Source organism: Engystomops pustulosus, chromosome 5 (genome assembly GCF_040894005.1).
Source record: "Engystomops pustulosus chromosome 5, aEngPut4.maternal, whole genome shotgun sequence".
In the NCBI taxonomy this organism is placed as follows: domain Eukaryota; kingdom Metazoa; phylum Chordata; class Amphibia; order Anura; family Leptodactylidae; genus Engystomops; species Engystomops pustulosus.
The window spans coordinates 52,750,115-52,768,867 of record NC_092415.1 but is presented as its reverse complement, the minus strand read 5'-3'; the positions used below and the strand labels follow the sequence as shown (position 1 = coordinate 52,768,867).

General features: G+C 42.2%; 1 protein-coding gene and 1 long non-coding RNA gene across 4 annotated transcripts in view; one reads left to right on the top strand and one right to left on the bottom strand.

Annotated features, from left to right (window-relative positions):
* The first annotated feature begins 3,176 nt into the window (after positions 1-3,176).
* The window catches only part of DTNA (dystrobrevin alpha), a 175,252-nt gene continuing 159,675 nt past the window's right edge, over positions 3,177-18,753 (top strand). The window contains exon 1 of one of the 3 annotated variants that reach the window (XM_072151969.1): positions 3,177-3,222. The gene's annotated coding sequence lies outside the window, so the exon portion shown is untranslated. Of the gene's footprint in view, positions 3,223-3,917; positions 4,118-7,834; positions 7,978-18,753 lie in introns of those variants that run through there. The other 2 variants (XM_072151966.1, XM_072151968.1) reach the window with 2 other exon arrangements.
* The window catches only part of LOC140132780 (uncharacterized), a 52,696-nt gene continuing 51,012 nt past the window's right edge, over positions 17,070-18,753 (bottom strand). Inside the window, exon 4 of the long non-coding RNA XR_011855710.1 lies at positions 17,070-17,429. This is a non-coding gene — a long non-coding RNA (uncharacterized lncRNA). The remainder of the gene's footprint in view (positions 17,430-18,753) is intronic.

Genomic DNA, 18,753 nt, shown 5'->3' with positions numbered 1-18,753 from the left:
CGTGAAACTCCCTGTATGTTTTACCCACATATTGGGTTCCACACACGCATTTCATCAGGTAGACGACTCCAGTACTCTTGCAATTGATAAATTGACGAGTCACTGCGCTGGTCACAGATTTACCTGGTTTGATGAAAATACATGCCTTACAGGAGCCACATCTATACGTACCAAGGGGGGCTGTGGGAGCCAGGTTTCCTGTACAGCTGGTATAAGATGGCTATGAACCAGCTTGTCCCGTATGTTCAGGCCCCTCCTATATGTAATCTGTGGATAGTCACCAATCTGGCCACCTACATCAGGATCCAATTTCAAGATTTTCCATTGAGCCGCCAAAATATCCCTCACTTGTTTGTAATGACAATCATAGGTTCTATACATGTTTGGGCATCTGACTCTCTTTTAGTTTTTGGGGTCAAGAGTTTATCCCTGTTACTTTTAATCACAGGGTGGTGAGCTTCTTTCAAAACCTCATCCGGATACTCTCTCATGGAACCTTGATCTCAAGTCTGCTGCTGCTGATAGATATTCTGCCATCTCTGAGCAGTTTCTTCTAACACGAACAGGGGCGTAACTACAGTGGTAGCAGCCATAGCAGCTGCTATGGGGCCCACAGTGTCAGGGGGCCCGGGGTCCTACCTGACACCATTATGTACACCATTATATACATGTATATGACATATATGTGATGTATATAAGCTGTATCTGTGATGTGTATATACTGTATGGCTACACAATGTATGATGTGTATTTATACTGCATTATGCTCTATATATGTACTGTGTATAATGTATAACTGTAACTCACATTTGTGAGCATATAAATATGTATATTTTTTAAGGGGTAAGTGGGGCCCCATTCAGAAGTCTGATATGGGGCCCTGCCTCTCCTAGTTACGCCACTGAACACGAAGATACTGCCCTTCGGGTATTCCTTTCTTCAATGGCTTTGGATGCCAGCTATTCCAGACAAGTAGGGAGTTGGTGGCTGTGGTTTTTCTAAAAACCTTTGTGGATAGTCTACCTGATGTAGATTTGCTAATTGATAGATCCAAAAAGGAAATTGTCTTCTGATGGATCTCGAATGTAAGAAAGAGACCAATCTGGTTGGGATTGAGGATGGTTACAAATTCCTTGAATTTTCAAGAGTCGCAGAGTGAACTCATTGTGATCATTAATTTGGGTGCCCCTTGATCTCAGAAAAGTACCAACTGCATGATACCCAATCTCATGTGGTATGGAATTGGTATGGAATCTGGAGGGCTTCGATGTCCAAGCTTGCCAAATGTGTATCTGCATCCACATATAGCCCCTCTATACGCTTCAGAACGTCCATTGTATCCCTAACATAGGCTGGTAGTGTTAGTACATATTGTCTAAGAATCTGGTCAACATACAGGCTTACATTTTGTGTCACACTGTCTATGCCCGATACTATGGGGCGACCCTTAAGGGGATTACACCCCTTATGAATTTTTGGAAGTCGATAAAATGTGGCTATTTTGGGGTAGGAAGGCTTCAAGAATTCCATTTCCCCCTCACTGATCAGATTCAGTGATCTCCCTTCTTCCAAAATCTTTATCAGGGCATCCCTAAAAGTAGTTGTTTGTTTGGTATCAAGTGTTCTGTAGCACTCCCTATCCCTAAGGATGCCTTTGCACATGTTGATGTATTGTGCCCGATCAAGAACGACCACATTTCCCCCTTTATCCGAGGGCTTGATGACAATAGAAGCCCCGAATACAGTCATTCTCCCTTCTTATCTTGGTCTAAAGCTTTGAATTCCTCCGTGACCAGACTAAGGAAGACATCCAGTGGTGAATCATTCGTGATTGGGGGGAATTTTTTGGAGGGTCTCTTCAAATCAGTAAAGGGTCCCTCTCCTACAGTACGTAGCTCCTGGCACTGTCTCCTGCTGTGCTGAGCAAAGAACTTCTTCCATTTTATTTTTCTAATAAAAAGCTGCAAGTCCTTCACCCAGCTGAACATATCAAAATGTTTGTGTGGGTACGAAGGATTCACTAAGGTCCGTGCACCAATATCCACGAGGTATCGATGCTGCGCCGAGGTCCACTGGAGTTCACCAGAGTTCACCTTCTATTTCTTGGTGCAGGTAAGTGCGTGTCAAGCGATACTTTTTTTTTTAAAAAAATCCGTCGGGTTTTCCGAAGGCCATGGCCCCCGATTTCCGTTGCATGCATGCTGGCGCCGAAGTGCCGCAATCCGATCACGTGCGGCAAAAACCCAGGGCTATTCGCAAATCGGAAAAATTCGGGAAACCCGACGAAAAAAAGCGATTCGGGCCCTTAATAAATGACCCCCACTATTTCCAGAGAATTTTTTTAGCAGCCTCAATACTCTCCTTCAATTTATTAGAGGTACTCTCAGGGCGCGTTCACACGTTTTCGTTTTGGTCACCTTTTCATTACGTTTGAAACGCAATACAACAGCTGATGAAAGGTAATTTGCCTAATTACATTACCGTTTACGTTTGCTAATGCAATGTTAATGCATGCGTTAACAAAACACATGAGTTAACGCGTGCGTTAACATCACGTTTATGCATTTTGTAAACGGAAATGTTAACAGTGATATAATTAGGCAAATCACCTCTCCTCAGCTGTTGTATATGCGGTTTCAAATGCAATGAAAACGCAGGTCAAAACACAACGTGTGAACGTGCCCTCAAGTTTAGCCCTTTCCTCCTCAGGGCGCGTTCACACGTTGCGTTTTGACCTGCGTTTTCATTGCATTTGAAACCGCATATACAACAGCTGAGGAGAGGTGATTTGCCTAATTATAACACTGTTAACATTTCCGTTTACAAAACGCAGCGTAAACACGATGTTAACGTGTGCGTTAACAAAGCGTTAACACATGCGTTTTGTTAACACATGCGTTAACACATGCGTTTTGTTAACATTGCATTTACAAACGTAAACGGTAATGTAATTAGGCAAATTACCTCACATCAGCTGTTGTATATGCGTTTCAAATGCAATGAAAACGCAACCAAAACGCAACATGTGAACGCGCCCTCAAGTAGAAGGTTCAGAAATCTAAATTAGGACTCTACGGACTCTTTTTCCCATTTCTTGATTAAATCAGCTGATCTGATTCTTGCTGCAGGGAGTAGGTTAATTCTGAGGCCCCTGGGGACGATTTTATTCTTCAGATATGTTTCAAGGGATTGCAACTCCCACCACCCCCTGATGTGATCTTTGTAAGTGTTGGTCAGAGCCTTAAAGGCAGATGTAATACTAAGATTCTGAGATTGTACTGCTAAATCCTTTCCAGAAAAAAACCTCTTCCAGCCATTTATCGGTATTCAATTCATTGGTAAGAAAGCCTGCCATCCCCTTTACAAACAACAGGATAAACACTAATAAGAAAGTTCGAAATCAAATAGAAGGTTTGTGTTCATGTGAGTAGGTGTATTATCTGCCTGAAATAGAACACTTAAAATTGTAGCCCAGCTATTCTTTATTTCTAATAGTGTTCTAGTGCAGTGTACCTGGAATTGATGAGAGCGAGATCTTGCTAAACTGGCTATATCTAAATCTGGCTGACTGACACACATGCCCTGAACCTACTATTGCTTCACATTAGCACTTTAGTTCAGTGTGGGGGTCATACTGTGATAGAGTGGGATCTGATAGGATTTGAGTATCCCAGGTCTCATTTTCCCCGATGCACACTGAAAGCCTGAATTGATTATTTGGTGGCTGAAGAGTGGCCTTTATTTTAAAAGTGTATAATAAAATAGAATTTTAAGTGTTCTATTTCAGGCAGATAATACACCTACTCACATGAACACAGACCTTCTATTTGATTTTGAACTTTCTTATTAGAGCAGCAGTGAGGAGCCGCCTGCAGATGGCAGCGCACTGAGGAGATGCGTGCAGCAAGGTGAGGCTACACATAGCATGACGTACTCTGGCAGCCGGGCTGGGAGACGCAGAGACCGCAGCGGGGAGGGCGATGCAATAGACAAAGTAAACACCGAGCAGCCGCAGCAGCAGCAGCATTGGCCGCGCTGACATTTGGATTAGGAGCGAGTGTCGTGTCCTGCCGAGCACAGCATGACCGGGAGCCGAGGCTGCGGCGTACCCTGAGCGGTAAGTCACCTCTTATTACACCGTGACCTTCGTGCACGTTATATACAGGTGCATCGGCTACAGGGCACAGCTGTGACAATAGCCGCCCATACATAATGCAGCCATAATGAGTGCAGGGTCAGGGTTACGCCGGGGAGTATGTGAGGACATGGGGGGAGGTGTGCCTGGAGACCGAGCTACACTCCAGCATGACACCATAGTCACACCGTATATAGACATTACTGCACACAGCACTGCCCGGCATGTAGTCACTGCATCCAGGATGTATAGTGGGTGTACTGTCACTGCATCTGAGGATGTATAGTGGGTGTACTGTCACTGCATCTGAGGATGTATAGTGGGTGTACTGTCACTGCATCTGAGGATGTATAGTGGGTGTACTGTCACTGCATCTGAGGATGTATAGTGGGTGTACTGTCACTGCATCTGAGGATGTATAGTGGGTGTACAGTCACTGCATCCAGGCTGTATAGTGGATGTACTGTCACTGCATCTGAGGATGTATAGTGGGTGTACTGTCACTGCATCTGAGGATGTATAGTGGGTGTACTGTCACTGCATCTGAGGATGTATAGTGGGTGTACTGTCACTGCATCTGAGGATGTATAGTGGGTGTACTGTCACTGCATCTGAGGATGTATAGTGGGTGTACTGTCACTGCATCTGAGGATGTATAGTGGGTGTACTGTCACTGCATCCAGGATGTATAGTGGGTGCACTGTCACTGCATCTGAGGATGTATAGTGGATGTACTGTCACTGCATCTGAGGATGTATAGTGGGTGTACTGTCACTGCATCTGAGGATGTATAGTGGGTGTACTGTCACTGCATCTGAGGATGTATAGTGGGTGTACTGTCACTGCATCCAGGATGTATAGTGGGTGTACTGTCACTGCATCTGAGGATGTATAGTGGATGTACAGTCACTGCATCCAGGCTGTATAGTGGGTGTACTGTCACTGTATACGAGAATGTAAAGTGGGTGTACTGTCACTGCATCTGAGGATGTATAGTGGGTGTACTGTCACTGCATCTGAGGATGTATAGTGGGTGTACTGTCACTGCATCTGAGGATGTATAGTGGGTGTACTGTCACTGCATCTGAGGATGTATAGTGGGTGTACTGTCACTGCATCTGAGGATGTATAGTGGGTGTACTGTCACTGCATCCAGGATGTATAGTGGGTGCACTGTCACTGCATCTGAGGATGTATAGTGGGTGTACTGTCACTGCATCTGAGGATGTATAGTGGGTGTACAGTCACTGCATCCAGGCTGTATAGTGGGTGTACTGTCACTGTATACGAGAATGTAAAGTGGGTGTACTGTCACTGCATCTGAGGATGTATAGTGGGTGTACTGTCACTGCATCTGAGGATGTATAGTGGGTGTACTGTCACTGCATCTGAGGATGTATAGTGGGTGCACTGTCACTGCATCTGAGGATGTATAGTGGGTGCACTGTCACTGCATCTGAGGATGTATAGTGGGTGTACTGTCACTGCATCTGAGGATGTATAGTGGGTGTACTGTCACTGCATCCAGGATGTATAGTGGGTGTACTGTCACTGCATCTGAGGATGTATAGTGGGTGTACAGTCACTGCATCCAGGCTGTATAGTGGGTGCACTGTCACTGCATCCAGGATATATAGTGGGTGTACTGTCACTGCATCCAGGATGTATAGTGGGTGCACTGTCACTGCATCAGAGGATGTATAGTGGGTGCACTGTCACTGCATCCAGGATGTATAGTGGGTGCACTGTCACTGCATCCAGGATGTATAGTGGGTGCACTGTCACTGCATCAGAGGATGTATAGTGGGTGCACTGTCACTGCATCCGAGGATATACACGGTGTATACACTGGATGTGCTGTCACTGCATCTGAGGCTATACACTGTGTATAGACTGGATGTGCTGTCACTGCATCTGAGGATGTATAGTGGGTGCACTGTCACTGCATCCGAGGATATACACGGTGTATACACTGGATGTGCTGTCACTGCATCTGAGGCTATACACTGTGTATAGACTGGATGTGCTGTCACTGCATCTGAGGATGTACACTGTGTATATACTGCACGAGCTGTCACTGTATCTGAGGATATACACTGTGTATAGTGGATGTTCTTTCACTGCATCTGAGGATATTCACTGTGTATATACTGGAGTTGTTGTCGCTGCATTCGAGGGTATACACTGTGTATACTGGATGTACTGTCACTGTATCTGAGGATATACACTGTCTATATACTGGATGTGCTGTCACTGTATCTGAGGATATACACTGGGTATATACTGCATGAGCTGTCACTGCATCCGAGGATATACACTGTGTATACACTGGATGTGCTGTCACTGCATCCGAGGATATACACTGCGTATATACTGGATGTGCTGTCACTGTATCTGAGGATATACACTGTGTATACACTGGATGTGCTGTCATTGTATCTGAAGATATACACTGCGTATATACTGGATGTGCTGTCACTGTATCTGAGGATATACACCGTGTATATACTGTATGTGCTGTCACTGCATTCGAGGGTATACACTGTGTATACTGGATGTACTGTCACTGTGTCTGAGGATATACACTGTCTATATACTGGATGTGCTGTCACTGTATCTGAGGATATACATTGTGTATATACTGGATGTGCCGTCACTGTATCTGAGGATATACACTGTGTATATACTGTATCTGAGGATATACACTGTGTATACACTGGATGTGCTGTCACTGCATCCGAGGATATACACTGCGTATATACTGGATGTGTTCTCACTGTATCTGAGGATATACAGTGTGTATACACTGGATGTGCTGTCATTGTATCTGAAGATATACACTGCGTATATACTGGATGTGCTGTCACTGTATCTGAGGATATACACTGTGTATACACTGGATGTGTTGTCATTGTATCTGAGGATATACACTGTGTATACACTGGATGTGCTGTCATTGTATCTGAAGATATACACTGCGTATATACTGGATGTGCTGTCACTGTATCTGAGGATATACACCGTGTATATACTGTATGTGTTGTCACTGCATCCGAGGATATACACTGTGTATACACTGGATCTGCTGTCACTGTATCTGAGGATACACACTGTGTAGATGATCACTATACTGTATGTACTGTTACTGTTTCTGAGGATATTCAGTCTATGATCACTATACTGTATGCGCCATCACTAGATCTGAGGATATACACTGTGTATATGAAGGTGCAAACATGCTACTACTGTATATAAAGCTGTAAACACGATTGCCATACTGTATGTCTGCAGGTACATATATACTGTATATATGGTACATATATGTGTATAGGTATTTATGTGATATTAAATCTGTGGCTATACGCCGTGTATTTGCTGTATGTGTGCTATTACTGTAAGGCTGTACACTATGTATATGCTTTATACTGTATATGCACACTATATTTTATATGTGTATGATGCTACACGTCTCCAAAGCTATATATATCTCAATACAAGGCTATGCTTTATATGTTACTGTATATATAGTGTAGGACAGTCAGGAGGGTATATGCTGTGTATAAGAATTGATATGTGAGGCCATGTATAGTACATACGTGATGTGTGTGTACATTAGGGTGATGAGTGTCAGGCAGATACTACTAGCACACAGCGGGCTAATGCAGGTGACGTCAGTGTAAGCAGGAGAATGGCTGGCTGCTATTACATCAGCGCCTGCTTTTGTTCATGATGGATTTTCCTCCGTGTCGCCTGAACACTTCACTACCAGTTTATATTTGTGCTGCCGTTGTCTGATATCATTGTAGAGCAAGAATACTCATCCTGTATGTGGTGGAGTGATGGTGAGCGCTGCTTTTACATTGCATCCTGGTCCCTGTACATTTCTGGGTGTGGGGGGAGGTAGCTGTGATGGGGGAATGGGGGGGGGGGGGGTAGCAGTACTAGTGAGCAGTGCATAGTAGTTGTTATGTAATCATGGTAACTGGAGCTTTTGGTGTCATCTGTCTTTACATAATAGCTGATGTATGTGTGTTTTGCACCAAGCTATGGCTTTGAGCGAAATTTTTTATTTTTTTTTAATTTTTGCATTGCTTAAATTGTTCTCTTTGTAAAAAAAATGGCTTCTGTTATGCATGGGATAAGTAGTGTTACTGTGCATGAAAATCAAGTCAATCTGATCAGTCTTTTCTAGATCATCATCATCATTTATAGTAGGGGCAGGGATTTGTTTCAGCATTAGATGGGCTGCATCAGTTGCAGTTCAGTCAGTGCTTAGAGGGAGTCTGACCTCAGTTTTGACCATAAAACTCTGCAGATCGTGTTAGGTACCAGGCCTGGAGATCTGTGTAGGCTTTGTGTGTGTGTGATGCTAGTAGCTGCAGGACTGTAAAAATTCACTTATATTCCCTGTTTGTAGCTGGAGCATTGTGATGTACTGTTGTATGACATCTCACAGTACATCTCCTCCCTACTGTAATAACAGTAGTAGGTTTCTGGTTTGATATTACAGCACAGGGGAGGGGCTGGAGTGAAGTTTGAATGAAGAGATCAAAGAACACAGGAGTATGAGGAGACTACCCTAGTGATCTAAGTCCAGCTGTAATCCTGGAATGTGAATGTATTCTTCACAGTCCTGCTGCTACTAACAACAAACATGAAGGTACAGTTACAAAGATTTCCATTGCTGCAGTGTTAGATTGTCACAACTGCTGGTAGTGTAACCTTTAAAGAAAACCACAAGAATTTTGAGCCCTTTTTTTGGCATTTCGTAAAATAAGTTATGACTCACATTGTGCAACTTTATATTATTGCTATAATGATATTAAGTATTGGTAGTAACCCATGGTACAGGCATTAGTTTATCTCTATGATGTTGTAACTTCAGTATATCCAAGCTGTTATCAGACAGGAACTGCATCTGGCTCCCAGACTGTGTTTCCTGCCTGAATATCACTGTCTTAGGGTAAATACACACTGGGGGAACGGTATCTTTTTTGCGCTTTTTGTATGATAATATCTTTTTTTTGTGATACATGTTTAGTTTTTCCTGTCCTGGCAAGCGCAAATTTTGGCTTTTTTTTTTAAATTTTTTTGTTTTGTTGCAAATGTCTCAAATGAACCCGGACACAATCTACGTGGGCTATATACAGGAACGGACACTACTGTAAAGTTTGGATTTGAGGCCGTAGCCTTCATTTTTAAAGGGGTTAAGAAATTACTTGGGGCCGAGCTATTTAAAAGTAATAAACGTGTACTTGCCACCTCTGGCGCCGCTTATGTCCCGCGCCACTGTCCGTCTGATCTGTGCGCTGGTTTGTTTACAGGGGCGCACAGGGAGCTTCCGGCAGGCCTGAAGCTCCCATCTAACACCATCTTCCAGCGCTCTACATTGCTAATAGATCGGGACCACCTCAGACAGCCGGAAGCTCCCTGTGCGCAGCTTCCATGCCCCCGTAGACAAACGGGGGCACGGATCAGATGGACCCCGGCGCGGGACAGCAGCAGCGCCAGAGGAGATAAGTACACATTTATTATTTTTAAATAGCCCGTCCCGGTCGGCCCTGAGCAATCTTTTAAACCTGGATAACCCCTTTAAACACTCTAGCCACAACATATGAGGGTGCAGTCACACATGGCGTTTGGGATGCATTTTACTAAACATTGCAGGAACAACAGTGAAGAAAAAAGACCAATTGTAAAATGTAAAACTCATGCGTTTCTACAGTGTGTTTAACAACACAATGGGGCAAATTTATCAAGCGGTTTAAAAGTCAGAATATTCTCAGTTGCCCATGGCAACCAATCACAGCTCCCCTTCAAAATATTCATGAGCAGTGGTAAAATGCAAGCTGACCTGTAATTGGTTGTCACGGGCAACTAGGAATATTCTGACTTTCAGACAGCTTGATAAATCTGCCCCAATGTGAATGCCATGTGTGAACACAGCCTTAAAGAATTTATTCTAATTTACATGTTAAAACAGGGTCCAAGGAAAAAAAGAATCCTTCCTCTGCGCCTGCTCATGACCAAGTGCATGAGCAAAAAGTTGCGAAAAGGTGATGCCACACGTGGTGTTTTTGGTCTGTTTTAAAGCATGCGTTTTCAGTCCATTTAAAAACGGATGCAGCCGAACGCGTTGGGAAACTGATGCGTTTTTTTAACCGGACTGAAAACGCATGTTTAAAAACGGACCAAAAACGCAGTGTGTGGCATCACCCAAAGTAAGCAGAACAAAAAATGATATATTCCTCCTACCTGTGCTTCCTCGTCGTTCTTTGGTACGTCCTTTCTAACTGTCCGCAGCCTAAATCAGGTCTCGTTTTGCGTGAATTTTCTGTGCTAATCTGGACCGCGTGCAGGTCGTCTAAGAAATGATCAATGAGCTCCATGTTTCTATAATCCACAGTGGATTTTGCGCATCAGTTCCATGTAGTAGATGCACTGTGGATACTATCTGCACATAAATAGCTCTTAGGATATGGGAATAATGTGGAACACAGACCTTTGGTTGTCTTGTGTGGGATTCACTGTAGGAATAGTCATTGGGGTTTTCCTGCGGATTATGAGGTGGGTTTTGCCACGCATACTTCTGCCGCAAAACCTGTGCCCAAATCCACTGTGTGAACTGACCTTAAAATTGTGGATCTAAGGATCCATTTCACTTTGGGAGGTTTTTATTTACAAAATTAAAAAGGAATCATTTTTGTAGCTGAATATTGGTAGATTTTGTAAAGACTTCACACGGACAACTGATTGATTGCTGCTGTGTCCTGCGGTATTATAATATATTCTGTATTCATGTTCACAATCTTCCTGATGTCCTTGATCTTTTATTGTAAATAGCTCTTGTGTGTTTTCAGTATTCAAAGCCTTTAAAGTCTTATAAAAATAAAAAGAATAAAACGGCTTTCCTTCGGTAGAAATGGAAAGCAGCAAAATTGTTGATGTGATTTCAGGGAAAGTGTGAGGTTTGTTCTTGGATACCAAAATTTTGCTCTTATAAATGAGTTTATACCAGCTAAACCAGAGAAGCCGAACTGTAGACTGCACCCTTAAGTTCGGAGCAGAGTGAAGCTCAGGTGTGCAGGTCAAATGAAACTTAGTAAATGTACACCATTACTTCTAGTTTGTTGAGCTTAAGCGCCTTGACGATTGACCACTTATCCCAAACTTAAACAGGGTAGGCATTGAACCCCAACAGTGTCACCCGTATAGTACTTACCCATTTAAAGATCAGGATTCACCATAGGAACCGTTGGCCATGTGACCACCGGGCAGCAGGCCTCAGGACTTCCTGTAATGTCATATGTCCTGCTGCCTTCCGTCAGATGGTGGTGGCCATTCTGACCATGTCATGGCCAAAGCCAGCCTCCTCTGATACATTTTTTTACCTGCAGCGTCGTGGGCCTCTAAATATTGACATCCACGCCTGCTAGAGTCTTAGTTTCAGTGTGTAGCAAGCCCCCCCCCCAAGCCATATATAGATTTTTAATTTTTAAATCCCAGACATCCCCTTTAAGATTCCTATCTTTAACCCATTAAAGGACACCTGTCATCAGGTCTGTGTCACTTGTCCTGTCACTACTACCTGTTGGAGTAGCTCACAAGGATCCCATCCCAGCCTTTATCTAGTTATTTCATACATTATTCATTGTAAAATCATCTATTTTTTATCATGTAGATGAGGCTGGTCACATGGTCAGAGGCAGTGATGTCACCCCTGTTACCCCTCCCCTCTCTCTCCCCCTGCTCATGTCTGTGTGTAATGTATAGTAAAGTATTGCTGGTATCAGTGCTGCATCTGCTGACATGCTGCATCCTCTAATATACAGGTGAAGAGACACAGACGTCAGCTACACAAGTACCTGACATGTTCTGCTATAACATGGCTGCCTGGAGCTGTTGTAACACACACACTCACACACTCACACACACGCACACACACTCACACACACTCACACACACACCACACTCACACACACACACACACTCACACACACACTCACACACACACTCACACACACACTCACACACACACTTACACACTCACACACTACACACACTTACACACACTTACACACACTTACACACACTTACACACACTTACACACACTTACACACACTTACACACACTTACACACACTTACACACACTTACACACACTTACACACACTTACACAAACACACACAAACACACACAAACACACACACACACACACACTCACACACACTCACACACACTTACACACACTTACACAAACACACACACTCACACACACTTACACACACTTACACACTCACACACACACACACTCACACACACTTACACACTTACACACTCACACACTCACACACTTATACAGGCTGTCAGTCATGCACTGGGGGTGTGGCTGTGCCTCCCACTCATGAATAGAGTGGACAGCTTGAATATGCTAATACTTCATTGGACATTTCACAGGTCATTTGCATACAGCTTTAGGACCTCATTGCTTAGGTTTTACAGGCATGTAGAGGGACAATGAAGGGATAGAGGCAATGCTCTCTAATGGCAGTTTATGAAAATAGATTTAGTTTAGGGGGGTTATTTTGCATGACGGGTTCTCTTTAATGACTGACATGTGTCCTATTTGTGCATAGCCCTTGCAGATAGCATGTATAATACACATCATGACAGTGGCTAATTTCTCACTGTTCTTAAACGGTGGCACTTAGAAACACATTTCTGGTGTCCCATTAAAGAGGAGAATCTCCTGTGTGTAATCTCCTGTAAAAAATAAAAAAATAAAAAAAATAAAAAAAAAGCAATTTGCTTATATACAACTTTTAATTTCCATCTGTAAATTTAACAATGGATATATTCCATCCTGTGTCACCTAGAAACACAGATTCTCCTCTTTAATAGGACACCTGGACTGTGTTTCTAGGTGCCATGGTTCAGGAGATATGACCGTTTGAAGTGATTCCGCCTGCTGACGGAACAGCAGAAGACACATTGCACGTGCATCATGGTCAGATTGACATACCATACAAAGGTTTATACAATTTTACTGCTTATTAAAGACTTTTTCTCCACAGTTTATTTGTCTGCTAATTTTATAAACAAAAGACATGTGATTTTTTTCTATCAAGCTAAAGACCACGTTTCATGAAAAGAAAAGTGCACAGTTAAAATTGCTACGATATGTACAATGGTTCCAAAGATCTCATCATTTAGAGAATAGCATAACATAATTGCAAAAACTGACCTGGACACCATCGATCCTAGGTCACATAGGGGTTAATAAGATACCAAGTGCATGATTTAAGCTAGTATAGAGCCCAAGATAGAGGCATGTAAAATTATGCTACTCCTCCAGCCTATAAAAATGACTCATTTCAGGAAAAAAAGTGACCCTTCTCAGTTTATTTCATATGACTTTAGAGGTTATTTTTTGTTGTATAGGTTACCTGATGAGATTTCATATTGAAGAGGAAATGCTTGAAAGGATATTACATACCCTGCTTGAGGGTGCTAGCAGCATAGTGATGTAAAAGCAACTTCCACCTATGTGTATAGTGATGTTCACAATATTTGTCAGAGGTGCAGGTGACGCTTGATTTATGCTCCTGCCACTGTTCTTTAGTAAGTGTGAACAGACCTCTAACATTTAGTAGCTGTTGTTTTGATATTTATGTGAAATGATTTTTGATTTAACATCCTTATTTCTACACGACTTGTACGTATGATAATATTTTCAGATTACATATACAGTGCTCGTGTTTAGTGTGCTGAAAGCATTTAGTATTTGTAAGGCCTAATTTTATCTAAGTAAATTTTACTATGAAATGTTTTACAATTTGTGTAATGTACCGTATAGGTATATGATGAATAATTACGTTACCATATTCCAGCTCGTGAGATGACAGGATTCTAATTAACTCTGTCAAATTTTGAAGTGAAAAGTCTCTTTGATGCATAAGTCAGGAATGAATAGACATGTTTCCTGTTTTCGTGGCCTTGAGTACTTGTATAAGTTTATTTTATATGTATATCTTTATTATATTTTAATAAGGATGTGTTTTCCACAAAATATTCTTGTTTTTTACCCTAGTGACAGGTCATCAATATCAGTGTAGTGGGGGATCTACAACTACCAATCCCAACAGTCCCCACAGTTTACACAGACAAGAGTGCATAGACTGTTGGTCTAAGAGCACAGGCGGCCTATAATCAATGTCGGACCCCCTTCTATCTGCAATTGACATATGAACAGTGTCTATTAGGAAATAGACCTTAGTATCCTTCAAATTGCCATATATACGATGAATAAGGCTTAGAGCACACCCGAAACGCGTAGGTGTTTCACCTGCACCGACCAGATACACTGTCACATGTATTTTAATGGATGGAAAATAAAACCCTTAATTTTTCCTTCGATGTGCCATGATAATCCTGTCGTTGTTGAATTTATCTGAAGCAAAAAGCCATTGTGCAGTCCTATTCAGTTGCTACTGCTTCTTAAGTAAGGCCTGGGTATGCGACTATTTTTTCTTATGTTTAGCCATCATATTGGGTTCTCTTCTGCTGAACCTCTCTGGTGCAGTATTGGGTTACAGCATGGGATGACTGGAGGATCCTATGATTCTCTGGTGGGCCAGTCCGACACTGCCATGAATCCATTGAATTGAAAATCCCTCCACATTACAATTCAAGAAGAAATAATTTTGGTGTCTTTTAGTGTCCTTTAGTAATTCACTCTCGACTTCCCCTCTTTTTTTTTTACGGTTCCTCAGAGCTCATTGCTGTATCCCCTCTTGTTTCCTAACATTTATGAATATTAGTATGTGACATTTTGTTGTCTGTGGACCAGTCTCTCCTCTTCGTGTTAGATCTCTATCACCTCTAAAATATCTCCTACATCCATTCCTTTCATACCACATATGATACTAAAACTCTGATTCATTCCCTCGTCATTCTCTCACCAGCAAAGCATCTGTAATAAATGATCTCACTTAATATAAAAAGAACAGCAGAAAGCTTGTAGCATCGGACTGTATATTTAGTCACTGTGCGGTCCGTGGCCTTCCAAAATCGGTGTGTATTTTTTTTTTCCCAGCCTGAATATAGGAACCCATTTTCACATAACGCTGGACTGATTGAGAGGAATAGATCCATGATAAGACTGTAGCTCATAAAGACTGATCCCACATTGCAGAGAATTGGCCACAATCATGTGCATGGAACTGTAGACCTCACACACAATCGCTCCCCTGTCCAGAGAGGTTTTTAATACAATATGTGCTCCTGTGATTGTTGCGTTTCCACCCTCTGCTAGTCACATAATGCTGCATAGTTTTTATTTTCTGACCTGTAGCTGCTATTTATACTAGACATTTAAAAGAAATTACTCATAGATCCAGGCAATGTGACTGTGGTGATCTTAGATTTTTTATCCATGGTCTCCTTCCTTCTAAAATCAACTTTAAAAATTATGCTAATGAACCTGAAAGGTTCACAGCAGTTGCACAGCGCTTCCCCCTCCCACCATGTGCAGGAGTGAGATTACATCAGGTAGAGGGAGGGGGTTGCTAAGGAGGAGACAGTGAAACATTTTAGAAGGAAGGAGGCCCCGAATAACAAATATAGGATGATTACCACAGTCATAGAGTCGGCTTCACGGACGAGGGGCTGCACACTGAAGATATCTGGGTAGGATATGGGGAGGCTACTGGGGCGTGGAGTAGCCGCACTGTGTAGCCTGAAATCCGGCTACTCCACGCCCCAGTGGCCTCTTTGGTAAATTAGCATATTTAAAGCATAATTAAAGTTAGAAAAGGGACTAAAGGATAAGCCCTAAAAGGGCTATCCTTACATGCATTAGAGGCACCTACCACCCGATCTAGCTTAATAGGTAGATCCATGATGATGGTAGGTTTCCTTTAAAACCTTATACAAATCTTTTTTTTTCCAGTTTTTCTCTACCCATGTAATACGGCTACTCTCAGTTCAAGCAGTTTGTCAACTTTTTGTTACAATAAAAATATCTACTACTTTGCAACTCTGCTCCTTTTTCCCCTGCAGAATCCTGTGTATATTTGATGGCCACTTTGCTGAGAGAGTTCTTCCTCATACAGCGCTTAATATCCTCTAGAAATAGGTCATAAGTGTTTAGTTACACTGGGTCACGACTATATGCATGAGGCATAAAGCTATTATGAGGACTGAGCCGCTCTGCGCTGTGGTGAATGTTTGGATTATTTCTTTCCTTTGTTGTGTAATTCATATATACAAATTTATGTGAATATTACAGCTACCGTGCTGAGTACATGGCACCTAACCAGGATTCTGTTAGGAGATTCTTTATGCTTACATTCATACAAACGCCATGAATAACAAAAAGTGCAGTGCGGTACAGCCATTTACAGGCCTCTTTGAAGAACCTGTGACCTCTCAAAACCTGGAGGTTCATTGATGTGTAGCCCAAAAATAAGTCACGCCGCCCGGTGACACCACCTCCCACCTGAACATTTGCAGCAGCCAATCACCAGCTGCTGCCAATGTTAGGGGTGTTTTCCCAGTGATGTCACTGTCCTTATATGGATGATAATATCCCCGGTGTCCTCCCTCCAGTTGAGTGACATATCCTCTCCCCATAGTGTATTATGTCGCTCAGCAGGAGGGAGCAGAATGGAAAGACGTAGCTTTCTACGTCTTTCCATCCTGTCTTTTTCACAGTATACGTTGTATACGAAGCAGACGGAGGCATAGTTGAAAGTATATGTCGATGGATACGCCCAGCATATATGTCAGGTGCCTTCCGGACGTATATGCTGAGCGTATACTAAAAACATGGTGTGAACCCAGCCGAAAAAATTGTCATGTAAACGATTGTTTGAAGCGTTTCTACAAAACCAAGTGATCTATGTTATCTTTATGTTGTCTTTGTCCCAAAGATTATTTTGGTGATAATTTTATTGGCATGTTATCTACGGCAGTAAACAGAACGGTACACCGTACCCCAGCACTACTTGCTTTAATACTCACTTAATTTGATTCCATATAGATTTACATTGTTATTCAAACTGAGAAGCGTATCAAGACTTGGGGCATTTTTCATGCCTCGATCACAGTTCCTGGTGCATGGAAGGAAATTGCAGCTTTTTTTATCCTCACCCCACCCTTGGGTGCCAAACTATAAGAGGCCGGAACTTCTTGGTAACTCCGGCGTTTCGTGCATAGCCACAGGGAACAATAAAATCTACCTGCGAGTTGTTGCTTTATTTTGCCTTGTATGACTTTTTATATAAGGAGTTCCTGTAGGCAAGAAGATGTTCTGCTCCCTATAGTAAGGTAACCTTCACCTTACACAAGATAAGGGGTCAAGTTCAGTCACATAAGGTTCACAATCACAGCAGCTACATAAAAGCAGCAAACATCATGTACAAATATGATATTAATAATCACCAACTCGTCTTAGTAAAATGTCAATTTGAATTTTCAAAGCTTTTGCCTTGTGTATTATTTTTATGGTTAATGTGGATAACCTCCTACCAATCCATAAATAAAGGAACAATCGAATATCATTTCTAATCACTTAGAAGCCAGTACCACCGAGACTTCATTACATGCGTAATCTGTACCAGCCAGGGACTTGCTGCATATTTAAGAGGCTTGGTGTCCCTCAGTCCTTCAGAAGCTCTTGTGGTAATGTCTTATTTCTAACAGTGATATAATACTGTGCACATTATCATAAGGTATGCTGCAGGATTAAGTCTAAAGGTTTTTGAGATCTGGCTACTGTGGCTCAATAGTGAAACAAACCTAATGCAATATATTAAATCTAAATGTGGATAATCAATATTAATAGCTTCTAACTTAATCAATAGTTGGAAATATAATACAGGGCGAGTCAAAAGTTTCAGAATCAAAATGAAAACTTACATATCTGAATACATAAGCATGTAATGGGGTCTATCTTTTATATGTACTGAACATGGTGCCATCTTGAAAGACCCCATATTGGCACAAAGGTAATTTTTTTCCAATGGGAAGATGACCTTGTAGCATATAAAAGAAGACAAGAATCCTATCATAAATAGATTGCCACAATCTCATTATGGTTGTGGTTCAAAAGTTATCAACGTAGAAAATTGCACCATCCAGGAACGTTCCCTGTGATGAACAGCTATGAACAGCTTTTCTTAGAAGTAGAAATCCTAGGGAGCAAGTGAGTAGGACTTGTCTACTATCAGTCAATCTTATGGTAGATGGACTTTAAAGGTTATACAAGTTAAGATTGTTGCTTACTGTAGATCACTGCTTGCCAGGTTTACATCTTTAATGCTCATAAAAAATGTTAATTGATCACACAAATAGAGAGAGTTGCGCCCATATGGGCAATTGTTTTCCTGGATTTGGTAGCCAGCTTACCTGGAATTCTAGACCTAGGTAACTGGTTGGGTCCTCCAGACATGGGGAACTGGTTGGGTCCTCCAGACATGGGGAACTGGTTGGGTCCTCCAGACATGGGGAACTGGTTGGGTCCTCCAGACATGGGGAACTGGTTGGGTCCTCCAGACATGGGGAACTGGTTGGGTCCTCCAGACATGGGGAACTGGTTGGGTCCTCCAGACATGGG